The following is a 20565-nucleotide window of genomic DNA, read 5'->3' as shown; positions in this document are numbered from 1 at the left end:
ATTAGTCGCACTCAAGGAATTTGTCTCCCGTGCGGAAGATCTCAGTGTACATGCAAAGCAACAGAGAGAATAATAATAGTAATAACTAATAGTAATTACACAATAGTAATAAATAATAGTAATAGGAAAAACAAAATATCATGATTTGCAAATTGAAGTTGAGAGATGGTGGAGGAAGAAACCAATGGCTGTACCAATAGTAACAGGAGCCCTTGGAGTAATTACCCAAAGGGCTTCCTAGATTGACAAGGGGATTTTGAAATTATCAGACTTGAATATTCTGACTTTGCAAAAAAACAATAATAATAATCTTACTCGGAACTGCCTATATACTCAGGCGTTACCTTAACAGCGCTTAGGTACTTGGTTAGGACTTGAACTGTTAAGTTTTTACCAGTCCCAGACTGTGAATCGAAGTGAAGATTAAATCAACAACAACAGCAACATCAATAATAATAATAATAATAATAATTAATAATAATAATAATAATAATAATAATAACAACAGTAATAGTAATAATAACAACGTACATTTTAAGATACTTGGTTGATACCTAAAATGCTGGCAGCAAACTGTATCAACCATCAGCACCAGTCAATTGTATTTGTGATATGTTTTTATATGTTCAGTTGACAGAGTTTCATGTTTAATGAATAAAAGATTATAATAATAATAGTAATAGCAATAATAATAATAATGATGTCCCAGACTGTGAATCAAATTGAAGATTAACCATAATATATTTTTTACCAGTCCCAGACTGTGGATTGAATTGAAGATTAAATCTTTAATAATAATAATATTACCAATGAAAGGAAGGGGAAAAGATAAGGAGAAGGATTAATAATAATAATAATAGTACAGCCACACTTATGGGTTAATATATGGAGACATTAGACAGCACTGAGAGAATTAGGTGGTCAGCAGAGGGATAGCTTGAGAGACAAAAAAAAAGCCCCATCCCTGTTTGTTTGCATTTAAATGGATCAAAGAGGGAGCTGTGGGACCACAGATCAGAAGTGTTGCAGAAAAGAGAAGACTGTAACATCAATAATAATAACAAATCCCAATGATTCTAGCCAGGAAAACAAGTGACATATTTAACGGTTGGTTTTGTCCTGACTGCAACTTGGACACCTGTTTATCCGGCTCACGGACAGCTCCAGATATTGGGTGAAATATTTCCAGAGGCCCATTTCTTTCTTTCTTTTTTGAGTACAACTCTGAACCATCTGACAAACTCCCTTTCTGTTGCCACTTTTCAGGATACCAACAGAAATAAGATAGACTTTTTAAGTGTCCTTTCTCCTTTATGATTGATCGATTGATTGATCCATCCATCCATCCATCCTCATTCATTCAGGGTGAGACTGCCCAGCTCTAACTGTTTTCTGGACAATGTGCACACAATAGAGCTGAAAACAATATAATAGGATCTGGAGATAAGGACTTTTTTACTTTGCACATATCCCTTTTCCCCCTCCTCTTCTTTTCCTTGGAAAACATATGAACTGGCTTCATAGTTTAGAGCAAGACATTTAAACCATGGGAAATTCATGAATGTATGTATGGATACGTTGTTCTAATGCAATAGTTTAATAAGCAGCATGTTTTATTTAATGTTCAATATCTTAAGTGGGCTGGGGTGAAAGGATGGATGGGATTAAATTTAGAGGCAGCCCCATCGCCCAAAATTGTCTATCCTTGTTTCCTATTTAAAGGCAGCTGCTTTTGAAAGTCTCAAGGTCTCCCATTTGTCTCTAATGAGATTTGAAGAATGATGGATTGTAGAAACTAAAAAAATGGCTTCTGAATCAGATCAATAAAAATTGGGTAGCAGAAGCCCCAATTCTCAATGTGTCCCTCGTATGATGGCTTCCTGCTGAATCAGAGTTGTAGTTGAACATTTCTGCAGAATAACAACTTGAGGAAGACTGTTGAATTATGGAAAACTTATCTGGCTGTGATTAAAGCACAAGGCTCCGGTTCTGGGTTCAAGTCTAGGTTTGTATAAGTAGGGCTGGGAAAATCTTTGTCCTGTAAAACCTTTATGCTTTACTGGATAATACGGTGGTTCAACCACGTCCATAGTAGAATTTTAAATTCTCTTAACTGCTTCATCACACTTCCCTTTCTCCTTCTGTATTCCCAACTGGGAGGGGAAAAAAAGTTTTGTGGAAACGTTTTGCCTTGTTTCTGCAAAGCACTTTGGCTTTTCGGTGAAGCTCTTCCATTTCCAATGGAAGTGAGAAGGAACTGCGAATAGATTTGGAGATATTCCCTTGCTCTTGCTAACATAACCATTGCTCTTGCTAACATAACCATTGCTTTTCACCTTCAAAGCAAAGAAAATCAGAATTCGATTTGCCATCTATTTTATTCAGGAGCATTTGCCTGAAGTATGAAAACTCTGAACCATTCTCCCTTTCTCCCAGCACTTGCCAAAATGAGTCCAATAAACAGGATATTTTATTATTTTTAGTTAAAAGCCACTTGTCTAACCTTGTCAGCACCTCATTCAATCTTCTGCAATCTTCTGCCTCCCCACCCTCCCATCCTGCCATATCTCCCAAGAAGCAAATGATCGTGTATGACTGTGTGAGGAGAGAGAGAGAGGGAGAAGGAAGGAGGAAGGGAGAGAGGGAGGGAGGGAGAGAGAGAGAGAGACAGAGAGACACTATTAGGGGCTAAATCTCTGCTTTATCCTGCCTTTTGAAAGCTTGAGAAACTGCCAGACTATGCCAGCAACAGAGGAACGGAGAGCTGGCGAGGTTGGTTGCCACTGTCTCCCTCTTGACCTTCAAACAATTTGATTCCTTTGCTTATCCTACCAACAGCGGCTGAGCTGTTGAGAATGACGTAAGGAGATTACTTATAGAAGGCGCTTGGTTTTTGTAGCTGTTTTCCCTGGCTCTCTCACCCACTTTCTAGCTTCCTGCCACTGCCTCTTTTTAAGGATGAAATAAGAGAATAACAGAGTTGGAAGGGACCTTGGAGGTCTTTTAGTCCAGCCCCTACTCAAGCAGGAGACCCCTATACCATCCCAGACAAATGGCTCTCTGGTCTCTTCTTTAAAACCTTCAAGATATGGAAGATTAGGACTCCTTCACATTCTGTGCAACCCATGCTTTTCATCCATTGAATACTATGGTGGTTAGATGGTTCCTGTTTCCTGGTGTAATTTTATAAACTGTGAGCATTGTTTTCCTTTCCATTCGTCAGTTTCAGGTTCGCTGTTTAATTGTTTTTGAGGGGCATAGGGTTAGGTATAGTTAGATTTATTTCCCACCTCTTGTCTAGAAGCCCAAGTCAATCTACATGGTGTCTCCTTCAGAATAACAGAGCTGTGAGGGAGCTCGTAGGTTTTCTAATCCAACCCCCTACTCAAGCAGTGGTGGGATTCAAATAATTTAACAACCGGTTCTCTCTGCCCTAATGATTTCTTCCAACAACCAGTTCACCAAATTGCTCAGAAAGTTAACAACCAGTTCTCCCAAACTGGTGAGAACTGGCTGAATTCCATCACTGCCTATATCATCCCAAACAAATGGGTGTCTGGTCTCTTCTTGAAAACCTCCACGGATGAAGCAACTGGAGACAAGCTGTTCCACCGATTAATTGTTCTCACTGTTGGGAAATTTCTCCTTAATTCTAGTTTGCTTCTCTCCTGAATCAGTTCCATTCATAGCTTTTTGTCCTGCCTTCTGGTGCTTTGGAAAATAGCTTGACTCCCTCTACTTTGTGGTAGTCCCTGAGATATTGGAAGACTGCTATCAAGTCACTCCCTAGTCCTTCCCTTCGTTAGACTAGACATATACACTCCATTCCTGCAATCGTTCTAGGATTTATTTAATAAATCAAGTCTAAATTTAATGGGGTGGATCTTGAAAGAGGAGGCACAAGACTGAGGTGTTTTTTTTTTTATGATTTCCTTTCGCAAACATGATTCTTGGAGGAGAAATACTATATTAAAAATGCCAAGCGATTGAGAAAATTCTTGCAAAGAGGATTAGAAGAGGTCTCCTTATGCCAGAGAATGGACTGCTGTTTAAAATTTCACCCAAAAGAGAGAAAAGGGAAAAAAAACCAGGCCGGATGGATGTCTGTTTCATTTTAATTCTGGGCTAAATCTCCTTTGGTTTGAGGATTTGTCTCTGTTTTTTCTACATGGTGGCTTGAGCATTCATAAAACCCATTTGAACCTGGTTACAGAATAAATCCCTATCCTGTATGGGGGCAATGCGCGGATCCCGAAGATTATTGAATATTCTGGAATTCACTGAGTACACAAATACTTAGTGTTTGGTAGCTGGACCAATGCACAAGGCATCCGGTGAAAAGCAAGAAGGTTTAGGTTTGCTTTTGAAGCATTCTCCCTTTGTGGTGCCCGTGTCACAAAAGGTGGATGTATAAAATACAAATATCACAACTCCCCCTGGCCATTTTGCCATCATCTTTCTCTCCTGTATTGTATCAGGCTTGGCTTTTTCTGCTTATGGCTTCTCTGAAAGGAAGGCAGTTGAATAGCGCCACTGAAAAGTTCAGCCATTTTTTTCAGGGTTTTGTTGAAATATTGTGTGTGTGTGTGTGTGTGTGTGTGTGTGTGTGTGTGTTCTCAAAGGCTAAAAGACCTGAGGGGTGGAGGGGGGTGAGCTTTGTGTAATTGTGCTCTTCCATTTCTGGTGTCTGTTTGAGTTAGCGAAGGAAAAGATGCTGTGGTTGGCACAGGCACACATGTACACTTGTGATATGGTTATGGGTCAGCGCCCAGCCTGAGGTGGTCCCTCTTCACTCCTCCCACTGTCTTTTCATCTCCTCTGTGTGAAGTGACCCAAGCACGGCAACATTTGTCTGTCCTGGATGGATATTTTTTTTCTCACTTTGTGAGAAAATGTGGATAGGTTTGAGGAAGGATCTTATAGAAATTGTCCCAAAGGTGCTTTATTGTTGTTGTTGTTGTACAAAAGGCAACTGGACTTTCTTTGTTTTGCTTAAAGACATTTCCCATCACTGGAGGTCTTTAAGAAGAGACTGGACTGTCACTTGTCTGAAATGGTATAGGGCCGTGATGGTGAACCTATGGCACACGTGCCACAGGTGGCACGCAGAGCCATTTGTGCTGGCACGTGAGTGCAGGCAAACTTACCTCACTGCACGTGTGCGTGCCTCACAGCTGATTTTCGGCCGATTTGAGGCCTTTTTTGGCCTCCCAGAGGCTTGAGGAAGGCTTCTGCAGGCTTTGCAGGCCGAAAACTAGGCCCGTTTGGTCACTTCCTGTTTTTCCGGAAATACCCAAAGTGACAAAACGGGGCTAGTTTTCAGCCTGCAAAGCCTTCAGAAGCCTGCAGAAGCCTTCCTCAGGCCTCTGGGAGGCTGAAAAGGCCTCAAACCAGCCAAAAATCAGCTGTGAGGCACAGTTCAGGTAAAGGGGCAACTGGGGATTGCATGCGCATGCATAGGGGGTGTGGGGGCATGCATTGCCTTCTGTGTTCTGGCACGAGCGTGCAAGCGCGCGCACAATTTTTGGTACAGGAGTCCAAAAAGGTTAGCTACCACTGGTATAGGGTCTCCAGCTTGAGCAGGGGGCTGGACTAGAAGACCTCCAAAGCAGGGGTGGGATTCTACTGGTTTGGACCGGTTCAGGTGAATCGGATGTTAAAGTTACAGCTGGTTCGCTGAACAGGTATTTCAACTGACCGTCTGACCCCGCCCCTCCTGCCCCTCCCCTCCCAGGAGTCTCCACGCAGCCCATTTCGATGCAAGTAAGTGCAGGTAAGCGCAGAAGCTCTGGGAGGGAGAAAAATGGGCCTTCCGGAAGTCTGCAAACAGGCCTGTTTCCGGCTTCCGGTGGGCCTCCAGAGTCCAGAGGAGGCCATTTTCACCCTCTCAGAGGCCTGGGGGAAGCCTCTGGACCCTTGGGAGGGCGAAAATGGCCTCCCTGGCCTCTGGAGGCCCACCGGAAGCCAGAAACAGGAAGTTTCGGTAGGCCACGCCCACCATGGCCATGCTTACCCAGCAACCGGGATAGCAAACCGGTTGCTGGGATTTTTGAATCCCACCCCTGCTCCAAAGTCCCTTCCGGCTCTATTCTGATTCTCCTCCAAGAAGCTTGTTCAGTTTGGAAGAAGCTGAGCTGAAGAAGCTTCTTGGGTGACAAGCAAAAGATCTTCAAGCAAAACAAGACCAGATGATTGCAAGGAATATAACTCCTTCCAATATCTTTTTTTTTTTTTTTATAGTGTGATGACCAAAACTGGATGCAGGATTCTAGGTGTGGTCTTACTAAGGCTTTATGGATAATGAAATCTAGTTTGATAGGCTTATTATTCTGCTTATATGATGGCTAGAGGATCTAAGAAACTTAACACAATGTGTGAAGACCCTTCCATGTATTTACTGCTCACTGTTTGTTCTATAGGTCAAAAGAGTGTAAAGGTATGATGTCATCTTAAAGATACCGGAAGCTGTTTTGAGATGTTTAAAGGAAAGTTTGAAACAGAAGCCAGTTAGCAAATATGTTGGTCTGCAGCTGGTTAGGGTAAGCCAGCATTGGATTAAAAAAAAAATGCATAATAGATTACTGAACTCAGCATTCCTAATGGGAAAATGTACCCTAGGAGTTAATTTTTTAAAATGACCTGTTCCAAAATATCTTGCTTTATATATTTGAAAAGTGCCAAGTACCTGTGACATCCTGAGCTCTTCCAAACCCCTGGCTTATACCAGATGTGGAAAAAGCTAGCATTAATACAAAGTACATAAGCCTATTGGCGGTTGGCATAGTGGAGGTGGAGGCTTAGCCTGTGGATTTGACCTTTGCTTCCAGCCAGTGTGGAATTGTTCGAGGCTGATCGTCTTCTTTCCCAAAGAGCTTTGCTGGTGTAGAGTAAGCTTTGATGCTCCCTTACGTCTGTTGCAAACTGGCAAGCTTTTAGTTAGAAAGACCAAAAGTGGATTCCACAGCTTCCTTAGGTACTCTGTTCCTCAAAACCATTATGTTCCTATCTCTTGCAGTTCTTCTACCAGGGCAAATCTTGATGAAGTTCAAGGTTTGTCGAGAGTCCTACAACAAGAGCTGCAGAGCAAGGGACTACATCAAAAATGGTTAACGAGCCTTCTAGAGTTAGTTGGATTTTAATTTGCCTTTATTGGATTACAGATTTAAAAAGTTGGAAGGGCCCTTGTAGGTCATCTAGTTCAACCCCCCACCCAAGCAGGAGATCCTATACCATTTCTGACAAATGTCAGTCCAATCTCTTCTTGAAAGCTTCCAGTGATAAAGCTCCCAAAACTTCCGAAGGCAACTTCTTTTCCACCGGTTGATTGTTCTCACTATATCAGGAAATTCCTCCTTATTTTCAGGTTAACCCTCTCCTTGTTCAGTTTCCATCCATTATTTCTTGTCTGGCCTTCAGGTGCTTTGGAAAATAGTTTGACCTCTTCTTCCTTTTTGCAGCCCCTCAAATATTGGAAGACCGCTATATCTTGTCTCCCCTGGTCCTTCTCTTCACTAGACCAGCCATGCCCAGTTCCTACAACTGTTCTTCGTATGTTTTAGTCTCCAGTCCCCTCATCATCCTGGTTGTTCTTCTCTGCACTCTTTCTAGAGTCTCAACATCTTTTTATAATGTGGTGACCCAAACTGGATGCAATACTCTAGGTGTGGTCTTACTAAGGCTTTACAGAGTGGTATTAGTACCTCTCTTGATCTTGATTGTATCCCTCTGTTGATGCAATTTAGGATTGCATTGGCTTTTTTGGATGCCGCCACATACTATTGGCTCATATTTAGCTGGTTGTCCACTAAGACTCCAAGATCCCTCTCAGAGTTACTGCTATTAAGCCTGGTTTCACCCAGTCTATATGTGTCCTTTTGGTTTTTCCTGCCTAAGTGTAGGACATTATTTTTCTCTACATTTAATTTTCATTTTGTTCAAGTCAGGGCCCAGTAACATCTTCCAGGGTGTTAGCTATTCCTGCCAGCTTAGTATCATCTGCAAATTTGGTAAGTTCCCCTTCTATTCCCTCATTTAAGCCATTTATGAAGATATTGTAGAGTACCAAATCTTAATAGCATGGGAGTGGTGGAGGAAAATGTCACAATAGTTGTGGTTTTAAGAGTGAAAAAGAGGTCCTTCTACCTACAGAGGAATGGAGCAAGCTATAGCCTGGTCCTTAGGTTGCCCTGTGATAGTACCATGTAGACCAGGGGTGTCCAACCTTGGCAATTTTAAGACTTGTGGACTTCAACTCCCAGAGTTCCTCAGCCAGCTGGAGTTGAAGTCCACAAGTCTTAAAGTTGCCAAGGTTGGACACCCCTGATGTAGACCTTTTGGTTGGCTTTTAGAACTTGACCTTCTTCCTCCAAAGGTCCTCATTGGGATGGAATGAACCATTTTTTTGTGACCTCTTTATTTGTACAGTAGCTGGCTTCTTACGACTTGTAACTTGGGGGCTGTTCTCCTCCATAGTCATCCCATGCCCATCTGGCTTACTGTTGTTCAAAACCCTGCTTATCTTCTGGCCAAAAACATAGCAAGGCCAACCTACCACATGCACACCTAAGCTCTGTTTGGTTTCATTATCCAAACAAACAATACACAAAGGATTAAGATGTCAGCTTGATTTATCCTCTGCACAAATATGTGTTCCTCCACAGGCAGAATTTGCATGTCTGGTGTCAGAGCTAGCAGATTTGGACAGGTGCTTGTAGAGGAAGAGAAGGGGGTGCGCTTGCGCTGTTTTCTTGTAATTGGAGAATATCAAAGAGGTGTTGTTCTGCTCAGAGAAGTTGTATATCTCGTCCATTCTTCATATCTGGTTGAACTATCTGTTACGCATATGTAAATAATGTAGTTGGGTTGACAATATATAAACTACAAATATATATATGTTTGTAGCTTTAAGGAAAAATACTGTAATGTATTATGCTGTGTTCTGGTTGGTTAATTATGCTACAAGTTGCCATAAGAGGGAGCTATAGATCATGGTTTAATTCTCTTTCTTTTTCACTGATGATCTCTCTTAATACTGATACTGACTGATCACGGACCGATACTGACTAACTCTGTTTATTTTGATATTCTGTTGATATCGAAGATTATTTGTTGTATTACGGTTTGATATTCGTCTGCTGTAAAAGACGTGAAACTGGTAAGAAGGCTTTATAACTGGATATTTCTGGACTGTTAAAGAAGTGTATGACATGGACTGTTTATTGGACTGTGCTATTTCTTCAAGTAAACATTAATACAACTTGTTTAACTCTGTGTGGCTGTATATTTATTCATAACTGTTCTCATAAACCATTTCCGTGTGCATATCCTTTTTATACAAGGGTTACTCTGCATATATTCCTAACACTGTCTACCAAAAATGAGGTGACTCCGAAGCCTAGAAATAGAAGCTTGATTTGTTTGGAAGGGCATCCCAGCAGTGCAAAATATAGTGTAATAAAGAGAGTTTCTACTCACAACCAGATATGAAGAGGCTAATTCACCCATTTAACTGGGTTAAGTGGTTATAATGCAGTACTGCAGACTACTTCTGCCGACTGCCAGCAGTTCACCTGGCAGAGAGAGGGAGAGAGAGGTGGAGCCTGGGCCGTCCGTCAGCCCTCAGATGGAGTGTCAACAGCTCCCCAGTCTGAAGGTGGTTGGTGAGGAAGAGGAGGAACAGCTGGGTCCAGTGTCTAACACATGGATGCGCAGGAGAGGAGAGCAGGAGAAATCTATGGGCCGGTCCTTGGGATGGAAGAGCCACTCTGCCGGTGAGGCCTCACCCTAGCTCTGGGGATAAAAGGCAGGGGACAGAGATGAATAGATGTGGCAGACAACTATTCATCTCCCTGCTGGACGGACTTATTAGCCTGCGTTGAGAGAGGAACTTTTTGCCGGGGCTCCTGGTGCTCCTAATAAAGGAATCTTTGAGTTAACTTCAAAGGGTTTGTTGTGTTTGGAGAGCTGGGTCAGAACAATATCCCATGGGCCATCACACCTCTCTTTTTCTTTTACTTTGTCCCAAAATTTATCAGAATGATCTGGAGAACTACCAAAGGGAGAACATCTTCTGAACAGGGGTGGGATTCAGCTGGTTCAGCCCGGTTCAGACAAACCGGATGTTAAATTTACATCTTGTTCACTGAACCGGTGGTTGAACCGACCGGCTGGCCCTGCCCACCCCGCCCCTCCCAGGAGTCCCTACATGGCCCATTTTGGATGCAGGTAGTTGCAGGGTCTGTGTGGAGGCTATAGGAGGATGAAAAACAGGCCAAACTAGAAGTTCCGGAAGTCCAGAAACGGGCCTGTTTTCTGGCTTCCGGAAGCCCTCCGGAGCCCGGGGGAGGCTGTTTTCACCCACCCAGAGGCCCGAGGGAAGCCTCTGGGGAAGATGAAAAATGGCCCTTGTGGAAGGCCATGCCCACCCAACAACCGGGCAGAGAACTGGTTGCTGGGATTTTTGAATCCCACCCGGCTTCTGAACCACAGCTTCTTTACCTCTGCTCTTGGTTTCCATTTGTTACGACTTTCCTCACATCCCTACATGCAATCTGGATGTTGAAATGCAAGGGTTATTTTTCTTCTTCTTCATTAACAGTCTTCAGTTTTCTTAGCCATCCTACTTCAGGTAGTTATTCCCCCATCAGGTGCTCTACAGACGTGATGACATCAGTGGAGCTTTGCCAGGGTAATTGCACTCTTAATTACAACTGTCTTGAATTAGGGAGCGATTATGCAAAAGATAATTGAAACCCTGCTGAGACCACCTCCCCATTTGCTAACATCTGATCAGATCCTACTAAATATATGCATGGATATCTTCTTCTTCTTCTTCTTCTTCTTTTTTTTTTTTGCTGAACTTTAAATAATGAAGTAACACAGGCATTAGAGGTGCAGGCCCACCCAATACTTTAGTTAGGAGGTTTATTAATTAATTGACAAGAGGAATATAATTGGGAGTTCAGATTGCAAGCTCGGTTTCCTGAAATGATCACTTGCATATGATTCCTCTTTGAGGGAAGTCTTCGGCCCACCCTACTTCGCAGCAATAAGAAATAGCATCAGGATTGTTGGGGATGGTTTTTAAATGTAAAGAAGGAGAAGAGGAGAGAAGAGAAGAGAGAAGAAAAGAGAATGAAGAATAGAATTAATTAAATTAAATAAAGAATAGAATAGAATTAAATTAAATAAAATAAAATAAAGAATAGAATTAAATTAAATTAAATAAAGAATAGAATTAAATTAAAGAACCCTTTTCCAACAGTGACCACAACATGATAGACTTTTGTCTCAACATACGTCCACACAAAAATCATCACAATGACGGAATCCCCAATTATAACTTCAAAAAAGGCAACTATGATCTTATAAACAACGATCTCTCATCCCTTGATTGGCAATTTCTATTCACTGTATGCAATACTGTAGAAGACCATTACAACATATTTTTACGTGAAGTCAAAAGAGTCATCTAACTATATGTATCATTAACAACTCCCAAAACCAGAAAAAACAAATTACCCATAACAATAAGGAAGCTTCATTCCAAAAATAAATCACTTTGGCAGAAAAACAAATCTGGTCATGTTGCCAACTTCAAAAGCCGATACAAAAATTTATGCCACCAGATAAAAACTGAATGCACCAATTATCACTTTAAACAAGAAGAAAACCTTCTATGCACCAATTCCACCCGTGCTTTCTACAATTTTGTAAACAACAAACTGAAAGATTCAAGGTCCATCCGACCCCTGAAAGGACCTAATGGTAAAGACTGCAACAACCACACTATTAAAGCCAACCTCTTTAACACATTCTTTGGCTCAGTATTTGTAAACAGCAATGGATCATGCCCAGTATTTCCTAATTGAACCACAGACAACTACAATGATCTAATACATATCGATTTTACAGAAGACAATGTTGAAAAAGCACTACGCAATTTAAAACCATCTCTATCTATTGGACCGGACGGAATATGTGCCTACTTCTTAAAAACGCTATCCACTGCCATAGCAGAACCTCTAAGCATAATTTTTGAAAAATCTTTCAGGACCAGCTCCTTGCCTAACCTATGGTCACAAGCCACGGTCATCCCCATCTTCAAAAAGGGAGACCCCAGCCTAGTTGAAAATTATAGACCAATCTCTTTATGCTGTGTCACCTGTAAAGTCATGGAATCAATTATTAACCAATCCATTATCCTCCACTTAGAGACAAACAACCTACTCTCTAATAAACAATTTGGTTTCAGAAAAAAATTATCCTGCAATCTGCAATTCTTACACTGCAAAAACATATGGACTACACAACTCGATCAAAGCAAAGCAATAGACACAATCTACATAGACTTCTGTAAAGCCTTTGGTTCAGTGGTACACAACAAACTACTCCTAAAACTAAAATCTTATGGTATCTCTGGACACCTGCATAACTGGATAGAAGCATTCCTGTCAAACAGACAACAAATGGTCAAAATTGGGAGTGTCCTATCAAATTCTGTACCTGTCAACAGTGGTGTCCCCCAAGGCAGTGTTCTAGGACCAACTCTCTTCATACTCTACATAAATGACCTCTGTGATCATATCAAGAGCAACTGCGTTCTCTTCGCTGATGATGTAAAGCTATTCAACACCACAGGCAATACTGCTACCCTTTAAAAAGACCTTGACTATGTATCAGAATGATCAAACAAATGGCAACTTCAAATCTCAACAAATAAATGCTCTGTCCTACATATTGGCAAAAAAATCAGAAAATAAAATACAGGCTGAATAGTCAAGACCTTGTTGATGATCCAAACTCTGTCAAGGACCTTGGAGTACTCATCTCTAATGACCTAAGTACTAGAGCCCACTGTAACTACATAGCCAAAAAGGCATTAAGAGTTGTTAACCTAATCTTACGTAGCTTTTTCTCTGGTAATATCACACTACTAATGAGAGCATACAAAACATTTGCTAGACCAATACTCGAATACATCTCATCAGTCTGTAACCCACATTACGTATCTGATATTAACACAGTTGAGAAAGTCCAGAAATATTTCACAAGAAGAGTTCTCCACTCCTCTACTCGTTGCAGAATACCTTATGCCACCAGACTCGAAATTCTAGACCTAGAAAACCTAGAACTATGCCACCTTCGGTCCAATCTAAGTATAGTATATAAAATCATACATTGCAATGTCCTACCTGTCAATGAATACTCCAGCTTCAACCATAACAACACAAGAGCAAACAATAGATACAAACTCAAGGTTAACAGCACCAAACTTGATTGCAGGAAATACGACTTCAGCAACAAGAGTGGTCAATGTCTGGAATACTCTATCTGACTCTGTGGTTTCTTCCCCAAACCCCCAAAACTTTAACCTTAGACTGTCTACTATTGACCTCACCCCTTTCCTAAGAGGTCTGTAGGGGGCGTGTATAAGTGCACCAACGTGCCTACCGTCCCTGTCCTATTGTTTCTTTTATTTTTTATTTTTCTTATATGTATCCATGTATTCATAACTATGTTTTTACTTATACCTATTATCTTGTAAGCAATTGACAAAAATAAATAAATAAATAAAATAAAAAGAATAGAGAATGGAGTGGAGTGGAGTGGAGTGGAGTGGAGTGGAGTGGAGTAGAGTAGAGTAGAGTAGAGTAGAGTAGAATATGGAAGGGACCTTGGAGGTCTTCTAGTCCAGGGGTCCCCAAACGCCGGTCCGCGGACCGATACCGGTCCGTGGAACAACTCTTACCGGGCCGCTGGTTGCTGGGCGCCACCATCTTTTTGGTAAAAGTGCTTCCGGTGAGCTTTTCTGGGTAGAAAGCTCACTGGAAGCACTTTTCATCAAAAAGATGGTAGGCTCCAACGCTTCCAGTGAGCTTTTCCGGTAGAAAGCCATTTCTACCCGAAAAAGCTCACCGGCGCAGCGCCGCCATCTTTTTGACAAAAAGTGCTTCCGGTGAGGTCACCGGAAGCACTTTTTCGTCAAAAAGATGGCGGCGCCAGTTGATGCCGGTACCGGGCGCGCGCCAAAAGGTTGGGGATCCCTGTTCTAGTCCAACCCCTGCTCAGGCAGGAAATCCTATACCATTTCAGATAAACTGTTGTCCAAACTTTTATTTAAAAACGTCCAATGTTGGAGAATTCAAGCTTCTGGAGGCAAGTTGTTCCATTGGTTAATTGTTCTAACTATAAAGGGAAGTACATTTTCCTTTGTACCCAAAGTCACAAAGTGCATTTTCAAGAGGCAACTGGACTTTCCTTCTTTTTCCTTGAAGATGTTTCACTTCTCCTCCAAGAACCTTCTTCAGCTCTGACTTGAATGGTGGAGGATGGAAGAATTTATATTCCTTGCATGGATCTGATCATTAGCAGTGTTTCTGAGAGTTGTTGAGGCTACTTGGAGGTTTATCATACCATGACCTGGATGACGGAGAATCTCCATAGATATTTAGCTATGCACTTTGGAATGGACACCCTTCAAATGGTATGGACTATGAATGAATTTTAAGTGGAAAAAAAAATGCTGACTTCAGGATTCAGGTGACCTTGAGGGCACAGCTGAACCTCCCCGTGGCCTCAACCACACTCAGAAAAAGTGCTAAGTGCCAGTTACTGCTAAAAAGAAAGCAGGTTTTGGCATATATGAAGTGCTAATGTGGAAGGAAGGAAGGAAGGAAGGAAGGAAGGAAGGAAGGAAGGAAGGAAGGAAGGAAGGAAGGAAGGAAGGAAGGAAGGAAGGCAATTGCTTCCCAGTGCTTTACAGCCCTCTCTAAGCAGATTATAGAATCAGCCTCTTGTCCCCAACAATCTGGGTCCTCATTTTACCGACCTCGGAAGGAGGGAAGGCTGAATCAACCTTGAGTCGGTCAGGATCAAACTCCTGGTGGGGCAGAATTAGCCTGCAATACTGCCTTCTAACCACTGTGTACCATAGAAGGAAGGAAGGAAGGAAGGAAGGAAGGAAGGAAGGAAGGAAGGAAGGAAGGAAGGAAGGAAGGAAGGAAGGAAGGAGAAAGGAAACAAAAGGCAGAGGGAGGATGGGAAGGAAAGACTGAGATTTCCATCCATCCGTCCCTGAAGTAGACTCAAAAAAAGGAAGACAAATAATCTTCCTAATGAATGCATTGGGATTTAGAATTGGTTCCAGGATGAATGAAGTGCTAATGTGGAAGGAAGGAAGGAAGCAATGAAAGAAGGAAGGAAGGAAGGAAGGAAGGAAGGAAGGAAGGAAGGAAGGAAGGAAGAAAGAAAGAAAGAAAGAAAGAAAGAAAGAAAGGAAGGAAGGAAGGAAGGAAGGAAGGAAGGAAGGAAGGAAGGAAGGAAGGAAGGAAGGAAAGAAGGGGAAAGGAAACAAAAGGCGGAGGAAGGGAGGAAAGGGAGGGAGGGAAAGACTGAGATTTCCATCTACCCATCCCTGAAATAAACTCAAAAAAAGGAAGACAAATAATCTTCCCAATGAACGTATTGAGATTTAGAATTGGTTCCAGGACAGAGGTATAGCACAGGGGAGTTTTACAGAACAAACTATGGTCTTTAGAAGGAGCCTGGTTTAAAAGTAGGGTCTCGGCAGTCCGTGCCGTAGCTATCAAAGTCAGATAATGAAAAACCTGCCCACGCGCTGAGGTGAATGGCTGTCAAAGGATGGTCGGATGGCTCATTTGAAGATGAAAATTGAGTGCCACAGTTAGACAGGCAAAATCAGAAGTTCACTTTACACTGGACAAAAGCTGCCAGGCTGAGAACTGACAGGGTTTCAGGGGAGATAGAGAAATGGGGAAGGGAGGAAAAAAGAGTAATTCTTCAGATCTTTGTCTAGCAACCTCTCGGAGAAAAAGAATCAAGATGAACAGGAGAATGAGGGGGATTAAAAGAGGACAGGGCAATCTAATTGTAAATGTGATTATAGGAAAGGAATTTATTAAGCTTAGGGCCTCAATGTGTGTCTGGGTTGAACTGCCCAACACAATTTCAGAATCGGAGGAGAAAAGCCTGAGGAATGTGGAAGTTGCTGGGATGCTCGATTGTGACCCAATAGTCCTCTGTGAAGAAGAAGAAAAAGGAGGAGGAGGAGGAGGAGGAGGAGGAGGAGGAGGAGGAGGAGAAGAAGAAGAAGAAGAAGAAGAAGAAGAAGAAGAAGAAGAAGAAGAAGAAGAAGAAGAAGAAGAAGAAGAAGAAGAAGAAGAAGAAGAAGAAGAAGAAGAAGAAGAAGATAGTTTGCCTGCCAAAATGGGGGCCCTACATGTTGAAAATGGCATTGCCAACTCCCTGGTTTCACCCCAAATTATTTTCTTCTTGAAGAGGGGGGATAAATGTTTATCCCATCAAGTTGAACGACATTGGGTGGAATGAAGTCCATTTCTAGCCCAGCACTGGTTAATTTATTTGTAGCCCAATGAAATTGATTATTGAGGGGGATCTAAACATCCTTCAACTTGAGATGAGATTTCCTTTTTCTTTTTTCCTCCTCCTCCTCCTCCTCCTCCTCCTCCTCCTCCTCCTCCTCCTCCTCCTCCTCCCCCTCCTCCTCCCCTTCTGCCTTTCTCCTTTTTCTCCTTTCATCCTTCTCCCTTTCTTTTCCCCCTTCTTCACCTTCTCCCCTCCTCCTCCTCTTATCTTTCTTCTCCTCCTACCATCCTCCTTCTCATTCTCCTCCTCCTCTTTCTCCTTCCAGCCTTCTTTTTCCATCCATCCATTCCTCCTTCTCCCCTCCTTCTCCCCTTCTCCTTCACCTTGTTCTTCTCCTCTTCTTCTTGTCTTTCTTCTCCTTCTCCTCCACCCATCCTCCTACTTCTCTTCTCCTTCCATCCTTCTCTTTCCACCCTTTTCCCTCCTCCTCCTAATTTTCCTTCCACCCTTCTCTTTCCATCCAGCCATCCTTCCTTTCTTCCTTCCTCCTCTCCTTCTGCCCTTCTCCTCCTTTCCTCCTTCTCCCTTTCCCTTTCTTCTCCCCCTTCTCATTCACTTCCTTCTCCCCTTCTCCTCCTCTTTCTCTTCTTGTCTTTCTTCTTCTCCTCCTCCTCCCATCCTCCTTCTCCTCCTCTTTCTCCTTCCATCCTGCCTCCTCCTCAGTGGTGGGATTCAAATTTTTTAATACTGGTTCTGTGGCTTGGTAAGCGTGGCAGGGGAAGGATACTGTAAAATCTCCAGTCAGAGGTGGGATTTGCCAGTTGTCTGAACTACTCAAAATTTCCACTACTGGTTCTCCAGAACTGGTCAGAAACTGCTGAATACCCACCTCTGCTCCTCCTTCTCCTTTTCCTTCCATCCTCCTCTTTCCATCCATCCATCCATCCTTCTTCTTCTTTGTCCTCCTCCTTTTCCTTCCATCCTTCTCTCTCCATCCTCCTCCCTTTTAAAGTGAGTCCTCCTCCTGCTCCTCTTTCATAAAGATTATTTTTCTTGAGTTAAATCTTGGATTTCCAATTTAGTTAATGTCTTTTTCAGCTCCATAGGCCAATAAAGATGCTGCATGATTAATTTGTCAATAACTTGAATGGTTTGTTTCTCTATTTGTGTGTATTCTCTATTGTTTGGAGTTTTAATTATTCTTAATATGCTCTAGTAATAAATACAGTTGGGTTTGAAGAACCAGGAGGGAGGATAGAGGTTTTTTTCCCCCCCTCTCTCTTCCTTTTAAAGATTAGAGCACAAAAGCACTTTAAGCTTCCTGTTCACTGCTGCTGAAGATAGAAAGCGAAAGACATTTCTTACAGGCAGAGAGTCAAAAGCATCATGTTTTATTGGGGCATAGAAATGTCAGGTTTTAATTCTCTCCTCGTTTTTAATATCCCCTTTAAGGGTTTTGCATGGACAAAAGAAGTGCTTTTATTTATTACTCAGACAAAAAGTCCTTGAGTGAGCAATAAAAAAAGAAAAGAATTAAAAAGCAGCAGCTCCGTGCATTTTGGAGAGCTGGCTAGGATTGCATTGAGATATTTAAAATATGTATAACCTCCTTCTACGATAGGGGGAACTCGCTAATCTGTGTTTCTCTCTTAGTATCGGGAATTGGTTTTTGCTAGGTTCAGGATGAAGGCTTGTCAAAGCTCTTAATGCCGATAATGCATGGAGTTATTGAAATTTTTATGCCCACCAGGTGAGGACTGCTAGAAAGGAATAGAGTTTGCTCTCTCCATATATATATATATGTATATATACGAGTGGCTGGCTTTGTCAGTGTCGGTGGAAGTGTTCTTGGTTGATTAGGCTGTTGTTTACCCCCACCTTCTGGCACTAATGATGCTACCTAGTTGGGTCATGAAACATCTGCAAGAAAATAATCAAGTTCAGAGAGCACCAAGGAACCCACAGTCTTCCTCCTCCTCCTCTTTTCCATAACCCTCCACCCTTCTGACAGTGATGTTGTTACCTAATCAAGTAATGAAAACATCTGCTAGAAAACCACCAAGCTCAGAGAGCACCAAGGACCCCACAATCTTCCTCTTTTCCATAACCCTCCTCCCTTCTAACAATGAGGACATTACCTAGTCAGGTAATGAAATGTCTGCCAACAGCCAAGCTCAGAGAGTACCAAGGACACTGTTAGGAATGATAGTCACCTAACAGTTGGGTTGGAAATATATAAACCAGGATAGTAATTTAATACTGTATCTTTAAGAGAATGCTGAAATTGTGATTGGCTGAGGTTCCTCCAATGGCCATAAGATGAAGCCAGAAACCTGCTTTGTTCTTCTTGCATTTCCTGTTTTGCCCTATTTGCCTGATCCTTGTTCTACTTGGATTGCTGTGAATTTTTGCAACTGTTAGCAAACTCTGTTTACTGAACTTTGTTTATGCTACTTTACTTCGTTTTTGGATTATCCCTGGGCTGATACTAACTGCTTTAACTGTGTATGATTTGGACTGTTTGTTGGACTTTGTTTACCCGTTTACTGGAAGTAAAACCTACATTTTACTATTCAGTGTATCTGTATGCTGGTCGTGTGTTATTCAACATCACTCTCACTACATTTCCCTGAGCGCACTCATTCTCCTAGCGGGGAATACCTCAACAGACACAATCTTCCTCATCGTCGTCCTCCTCTTTTCCACAACCGTCCTCTCTTCTAACAGTGACTGAAATGTCTTGGTAATGGTAGTCTCTAGTCTCGTAGCTTTTCAGACCGAGTTGAAAAACTGAGGACACCCCCTCGGTAACAGTCCCCAGTTATGAACAACGTCAAAGCGAATTCAGCTGCTCATCGTCTTCCGAAAGATAGTCTACTTGATGGTACAAAAAAAAGACATTTTCTCCTTTACGCCGACCAGACAGAATACAGGGTAGGACTGGATTCTCCCTTCAGCTCCCCGAGAAGAGGCATGTCAGGTAGGACAAAACGCTCCTTCTCCATTGAGCTGAAGGTAGAATCCAGGATGGGACATACCAAAGCTGGCTGCTGGCTGTCCTATGGATGGGAACTGGACTGGCCAGAGGTCCACACCTCTACATGAATGCAGGACCCGTTTTCCAAAGGACGCCTCTGCCGAGGCAAAGGAGTCAATTTTATAATGTCTTATGAATGGGGTCACAGACAACCATGTTTCAGCTCTACAAATGTATAGAACCAAATGCCTGTGTTGCCCAGGCTGCAGTGGTCACCGCACACCTGGTTGCGTGTGTGGTGATTCTCCTGGGCACAGGAAGAGCCTGTAACTCATAGGCTTTAGCAATACAGGCTCTGAGCCAGCAACCCATGATAAGAAGGTGTCATCCTGCAGCCCAAAGTTGACGGCTGAAAGGAAACGAACAGGGCTTCAATCTTCCTAAAGGAAGAGGTTCGTTTGATGTAAATACGGAGGGCCCTCCTAACATCCAAGGTGCGCCATTTTCTCTCCAGTGCATGAGAACAGAAATCAGGCAAAATCAACTCCTATGAACAATGGAATAAGGAGTTCACCTTGGGCAGAAAGGTAGGGTCCAACTGCAGAACCACCCTGTCTGCATGAAAAATGCAAAGGTCCTTTCTGGTGGATAAGGCCGCCAACTCCGAGATATGCCTGGCCGAAGGAATGGCCACTAAGAATGACACCTTGCACGTGAGTAGACGAAGGCTGACTTCACACAAAGGCTCAAATGGGGGAGAAGTCAGTGCCTGCAGGACCTTAGGCAAGTCCCAGGTGGGGGTAATGGTGGACCACCGGTGGCTTTAAATTTGTGGCTGTCCTAAGGATGGCTTTCACCCTGGGGTGTTGGGCCAGAGTGGCCAGACAAATAGGCTGAAAAACAACTTCTTTTTCCAGGGCAGTACCTCTCTTGAATTCTACTACATAGTGTAGTGTTGGTGCATTGTCAGGGGGGTTCAATTCAATGTGTGGAGGGTGAAGGTTGTGTGTTTGTGTTTATTTTCATGGTCACAATGTGCACCGAAGATGGTGTTTGATTTCGTTGTACGAGGTGCAATGACAATCAAGTAAACTAAACTAAACTAAATTAAATGTCTGCAAGGAAATAACCAAGCTCAGAAAGCATCAGGACTCCACAGGTCTCCTCCTCCTTCTCTTCCTCCTCTTCCTCCTTCTCCTCCTCCTCTTTTCCACAACTCTCCTCCCTTCTACTAGTAATGA

The 20565-nt window shown here is 42.6% G+C and overlaps 1 protein-coding gene across 2 annotated transcripts in view; it reads left to right on the top strand.

Moving 5' to 3' along the window:
• LOC113425103 (transmembrane protein 132C-like) overlaps positions 1-20565 on the top strand; it is a 150746-nt gene that overhangs the window by 1078 nt on the left and 129103 nt on the right. The window contains exon 1 of one of the 2 annotated variants that reach the window (XM_087942979.1): positions 2773-2860. The exons of the other annotated variant lie outside the window; for it this stretch is intronic. The gene's annotated coding sequence lies outside the window, so the exon portion shown is untranslated. Of the gene's footprint in view, positions 1-2772; positions 2861-20565 lie in introns of those variants that run through there. 2 annotated transcript variants of the gene reach the window in all.

Source organism: Notechis scutatus, chromosome 13, assembly GCF_049901735.1.
Source record: "Notechis scutatus isolate UNSWTSFEM ecotype Mainland chromosome 13, rNotScu1.2, whole genome shotgun sequence".
NCBI classification, from domain to species: domain Eukaryota; kingdom Metazoa; phylum Chordata; class Lepidosauria; order Squamata; family Elapidae; genus Notechis; species Notechis scutatus.
The sequence above is the reverse complement of the archived record's forward strand: the minus strand, read 5'-3'. Positions and strand labels throughout refer to the sequence as shown.